Genomic DNA, 6,331 nt, shown 5'->3' with positions numbered 1-6,331 from the left:
CATTTAAATCTTTCGTGGGTTATACCTTTTAGTTCAACTCGAGTTGCGCTTCAACGACATCATCGTTAGCCACGAAATAATTTTACAAACTAAACGCAATAAAATATATTGAAAACCGAACCCCAGCGCGAAACGAGGGTTCGAAAACTACTTTCACCTACTATAGAAAAAAATAATTTTTTGTGACGATCTTTTAGTGACGACTTATTATATGGTTATTAATAATGTTATTTAGTTACTACCAAACAAGTTGTCACTAAATTTTTGTCACTATACGATATTAGTAACCAAACAAATGATCATTATGATCATTATAGTGACCAACTTTAATATTTGGTCTCTAATTATATTTTGTGATGGATCTATAGTGACGAGATGTAACTAACTTATTTAGTCACTAACTGGATTTAGTGAGAAATTTAGTATTATTAGTGATTAATAGCCCTTGCACTAAAACACATTTTTCTTGTAGTGACCCAATTCCTTGTCGATCATTTTTTTTTTTCAATTTTGCACGGCATCATTCACCCCTTCTTGAAAGAAACTCGCCTTCGAGTTCCTATTCAAATAAGATAGTATGCCCGGTTTAAACTCAAACAAATCAATTACAAATTCCTTGTTTACCATCAATTCTGTACTGGAAAGTCGTTAAGCATATATAATGACTTGTTTGTTAATATGAAACCTCTTTTCTTGAAATTGTGTGTCAACAAAGTCTTTATTTGTTATCGTGTCGAACTCAACCTCCTTGACTTCATCTTGAGTGATCTGAAACGACTCCGACTCATTTCCAGCAAACGACAACCTTTTTTTTTTTTTTTTTTTTACTTGACCCATTCCAAAACTAACACAAAAAATTACCCAAACTCGTTCATATCAACCAAAATCTGTTTAAGCTTCAACATACGACAATAAATCATTCATCGAGACTCGTTACATAACACAAAAGTGTAATTTTGACCCAAATTACCCTTACAAATGGTTTACGACTCAACAACCCAAACCAATACCATGAGCATGATCACGGGGATTATCGATCCCCAACCCAAGTCCAAAAAGCCACGAGCCATCCCGCCATGAGCTCAAACAACGTCTAATTATCTAGTCTAGCAACTAGATAGCTCCAAGTCAACCGTACCTATAAAAAAGTAAACAACGCGAGGAGTAAACATAAAGCTTAGTGAATGCAATAATTATATATATACATATACAATTCACTTACTTGCACCCACTTACACATACAACGCATAATAACGCATATCAACGCATACACCAAGCTAGCATCACCGTTAGCATATAATCAACAGTAATGCTAAACCATAAACACTCGCACACATACAAGCAATATGGATCCATATTCACATAACCCGGGAATGGTACTCGCATTTCCCATCGGTACTCTCATTTCCCGATAATGTTATACCGAGCAAATACAACGTTACTCCCAAGGTGAAGTTAGTGGACCGAGTCAACGGCCACAACCCACCCATCGCACATGTCATGACGAAGCAGTAAAACTACCAACACCATGACACACATGTGGCCCCCATCGTACAAAGGGTAGTGAAATCCTCACGCACGGATAACACTATAGTGCAACCTCACGCACGGATACACTAACCACACCCCACACACAAGCAAATAAATTATATGCACATACATATAATAATTCCACTCACCTCGAAATCTCTAGCAACACAATATCCGAATTCCACGAGTCGCCAATGTAATCCACCTATTACATTATATCACAAATAATAAGCTAAATATTTTTATTTAGCCAATTATCATAAGTGATGACTAGCTTTATGGTTTTTATTTAACCACAAAACCCGCCCATAAAGTCACTAGACACCATAAGTGACGACTAGCTTAATTTCGACCAATTTGACTCAAGAAAGACTCGACCCATTACTACTATGAGTGGCAATTCAGGCCCAAACAACAACCTAACAATATAGACAGTAATACCAAGCCCAAAATCCCAAACCATAACACTTTGTACAAATTTTACCCATTTTAACCACTTTGGACAGCCCCCTTTTACAGCAGATTCTGACCCTGTTAAACATCTCTATGGTCAACAAAAGCTTATTCATTGGATAGGATATGCAAAGCCTTTTCCGAAAAGTGCTCACACGCCCCAAACGGAGCCACAGTTTACAAGATATGACCTTTACAAAATTGAGTTTTGTGCTGATTTTACTTAGCTACGGGTTCAACATGATTTACCCAATTTTCAACTAATAACCTTACCCAAAACACCAATTCACTAACCCTTGATTAACAACACTATTATGGATTGATTTTTACCATAATTCATCATTACCATCTTCATTTACAACACTAAAATCATAAATATTGATTATAATCATAAATATTGTTTATACATCATGTATGAAATAACTACAACACCCACTTACACAAATAAACATAATCAACAAGAAAACTAAACAACCAAGACTAGGGTTCTTACCTACAACTTGAAGATTATTTCTTCACAAGTCTTCACACTCTCAACTTATCCTACTTCTAATTGCACAAATCACCAACTTCTAGCTTCAATTTTGAAGATAATCAAAAACCCAAAACCTCCTTGGTTGCTCCTGCTCGTCACCGTCTTCCTTTTCTCTCAATTTCTCTCTTGTAATATATAAGTTTAATTCCGACTTCGTATTTTAAGTTTGGTAATTTTGCATCTATATATAGTCCCTAATTTTTAATAACCTTACACTTTACCCCCTTTAAATATCATGGATGTTACATGATCATATTTATTGCATTAACTATATTGTCAACTGAAGTTAGTAGCAGCGGCGACAACTCATCTTCATATACAATTTGTGATTCATGTAATTTGTCCAGCTCATTAGGGATTGTGTTCACATGTTCATCTAGTGCCATTGGAACCAGCACTCTAGCAAGGCTCAAAAGGATTTTTTTTATAAAATAAAATGTCCCGTTCATATTGATTATAAACGTTCCATATTAATTGATTTCGTTGCGAGGTTTTGACCTCTATATGAGACGTTTTTCAAAGACTGCATTCATTTTTAAAACAACCATAACCTTTATTTTATCAATAAAGGTTTTAAAAACATTACGTAGATTATCAAGTAATGATAATCTAATATATACTATTTACACACGACCATTACATAATGGTTTACAATAGAAATATATTACATCGACATATGTTTCTTGAATGCAGTTTTTACACAATATCATACAAACATGGACTCCAAATCTTGTCCTTATTTTAGTATGCAACAGCGGAAGCTCTTAATATTCACCTGAGAATAAACATGCTTTAAACGTCAACAAAAATGTTGGTGAGTTATAGGTTTAACCTATATATATCAAATCATAACAATAGACCACAAGATTTTATATTTCAATACACATCCCATACATAGAGATAAAAATCATTCATATGGTGAACACCTGGTAACCGACATTAACAAGATGCATATATAAGAATATCCCCATCATTCCGGGACACCCTTCGGATATGATATAAATTTCGAAGTACTAAAGCATCCGGTACTTTGGATGGGGTTTGTTAGGCCCAATAGATCTATCTTTAGGATTCGCGTCAATTAGGGTGTCTGTTCCCTAATTCTTAGATTACCAGACTTAATAAAAAGGGGCATATTCGATTTCGATAATTCAACCATAGAATGTAGTTTCACGTACTTGTGTCTATTTTGTAAATCATTTATAAAACCTGCATCTATTATCATCCCAAAAATATTAGATTTTAAAAGTGGGACTATAACTCACTTTCACAGATATTTCCTTCCTCGAAAATAAGACTTGGCCACGGATCGATTCACGAACCTATACAAATATGTACATATATATCAAAGTATGATCAAAATATAATTACAACCATTTTTATTATGTTTTAAAGATTTGAGTGTATTGATGTCGTAGCGTGGGGGTACGAAAATACTATTATTTTTTACTACGAAATACGTTACAAATTACACAAGTTTTAATTATTTATTTACAGATGGGATATACCTAAACCTTGCTACAACACTATAGGCAGTGTACCTAATCGTAGAGTAGTATAGTTTTTAGTAAGTCCGGTTCGTTCCACAGGGAGACGACTTATTTTACACTATATTTTTAAACAATTATATTTGTACAAAATATATATAATTATATATAATAATATATAAAAGGGGGTTTTACCGTTTAATGACCGGTTTGTCGATTTTTAAAACTTTAGTCGCAGTTAAAACCTAATGTAAAATATATTAAAAATAAGACTTAATTTAAAGCGTAAAGTAAATAACGATAATGAAATTGCGATAAATAAAAGTGCGATAAAATAAAATTACGATAATTAAAGAGTACGAAAATTAAAAGTGCAATTAAATACGATGACAATAAATAAAAGTGCGATAATTAGAAGTGCAATTAAATATGAAAATAAAGGAATTATGCTTATTTAAACTTCCGTAATCATGATGTTTGACATGTTGATTTTAGTTTATTCCCATGGGTTAATTGTCCTTTGTCCTGGATTATTCAATATGTCTGTCTGGTTTTTATCCATAACAGTCCATCAGTCATAAATATAAAGTGCGAGTGTCCTCGTCAAATTATCCTTATACCCGAAGTCAAATATTCCAACTAATTGGGGACTTAAACTGTAACAATGTTTTAATACTTTGTTTAATAATTACACCAGGATATCGACTGCGTGTAACCCAAGGTTTTAATACTTTGTTATCAATTATGCCAAGTGTCCTTGTACATAATTTACCCCTGTTTTAATAAGTCTATTAACTATTAATCCATTTTCGTGTCCGGTTAAATGAACTATTATTCGTACATATAAATATCCCGCCCATCGTGTCCGATTGAGTGTATATGGTTATTTATAGGTACGTCCAATTGTAATTCTTTATATTAAAATTAACAAACTATCATTTAGTTAAACAAATATAAAGCCCATTAATAGCCCATAGTCTAATTTCCACAAGTGTCGTTCTTTTGTCCAAACCCCAATTATGGTACAAAGCCCAATTACCCAATTTTAGTATTTTAGCCCAACATCATGATTATTTCGTCTTAAATAAGCATAATAATAACTTAAGTACGAGACATTAATTTAAAAAGGAGAACATAGCTTACATTGATTATTTATCGCGTAGTGTTACACGGACAGAGCTCCGACTTTAAAACCCGTAAAATAACCTTTACATGACCCAAAACTAATCTAATATAAAACTATACTATATATATATATATATATATATATATATATATATATATATATATATATATATATATATATATATATATATTATTACAGAGGAGTATTATTTATTTTTTATGTTTAAAACTCGGCAGAAGCTCGTTGAATTTATAGGAAATTTTGATCCTGGTGTGCTCCGCGATCGTGGAGGTTTAAGCCTTCAGAGCTCCGCGAGTGCGGAGGTCCAAAATCCAGCTCACAAATTTTTGGCCATTTGCTTGTCGACGTTTTATTTAAATATATATAATATATAAATAATTTATATAATTATTTAAATATTATATTATATTCTTGTGCATAGTTGACTCATAATTTTTAGTCCGTTGCGTCGGGCGTTGATAGTTGGCTCAGGTCTCGGTTCCGAATTTTCGAACGTCCTTTCGTATAATTTAATATCTTGTACTTTGCGTTCCGCAACTTGTACTTTTGTCATTTTTAGACGTTTCTTACCAATAAATTGAACCACTTGGATTGTATCTTGTACATTTGAGCTTTTTGATAATTTGCGTCTTCAAATCATCGTTTTCGCCTTTTGTCTTCGCACTTATTTAATATAAACGATTACAACTTAAAATAGAACAATTACAACTAAATAATTTACATATTGGGAGGATATTGTTACAAAATATATATTCATTTGGAGCACTATCAAATATCCCCACACTTGAGCGCTGCTTGTCCTCAAGCAATACAAAACTTGAAATTAAATCACACGAATTACTTCTTTATTCTTCACACTTTATACATCAGTGATTTTGATACGGTGGTATAAACAATGATAGTAACATTGTGGTTTACAGTCCCACATGACTATGAAAATTTAGATCCTTTAGGAAATTGGATCTTTATGAAAACATTTAATCTTTTGAAAATTCAATCTAGCTTTTACCCTAGATAAGTTTTCCGGAATAACCCTTCACCGGTGTTTGCAAAATATTTTTATGGGTTTTGTGGGTATCAGATTTTAAAATTTTAGCTCAAAACTTGCGGTTTTGTGTCACCCACTTTCTAACCTTGTATTAGGAAAGCAACACGTCCAGTATACTTGCTCCGTATATT

At 32.8% G+C, this 6,331-nt stretch overlaps 1 long non-coding RNA gene across 1 annotated transcript; it reads right to left on the bottom strand.

Moving 5' to 3' along the window:
- Positions 1-866: 866 nt before the first annotated feature.
- On the bottom strand, positions 867-2,631 carry LOC139898766 (uncharacterized). Its single transcript, XR_011777138.1, has 3 exons — positions 2,477-2,631; positions 1,680-1,735; positions 867-1,138 (listed from the first exon to the last, which is right to left on the bottom strand). It is a non-coding gene; the product is annotated as an uncharacterized lncRNA (long non-coding RNA).
- Between the last annotated feature and the right edge of the window lie 3,700 nt (positions 2,632-6,331).

This window comes from Rutidosis leptorrhynchoides, chromosome 3 (assembly GCF_046630445.1).
Source record: "Rutidosis leptorrhynchoides isolate AG116_Rl617_1_P2 chromosome 3, CSIRO_AGI_Rlap_v1, whole genome shotgun sequence".
Lineage (NCBI taxonomy): Eukaryota > Viridiplantae > Streptophyta > Magnoliopsida > Asterales > Asteraceae > Rutidosis > Rutidosis leptorrhynchoides.
The sequence above is the reverse complement of the archived record's forward strand: the minus strand, read 5'-3'. Positions and strand labels throughout refer to the sequence as shown.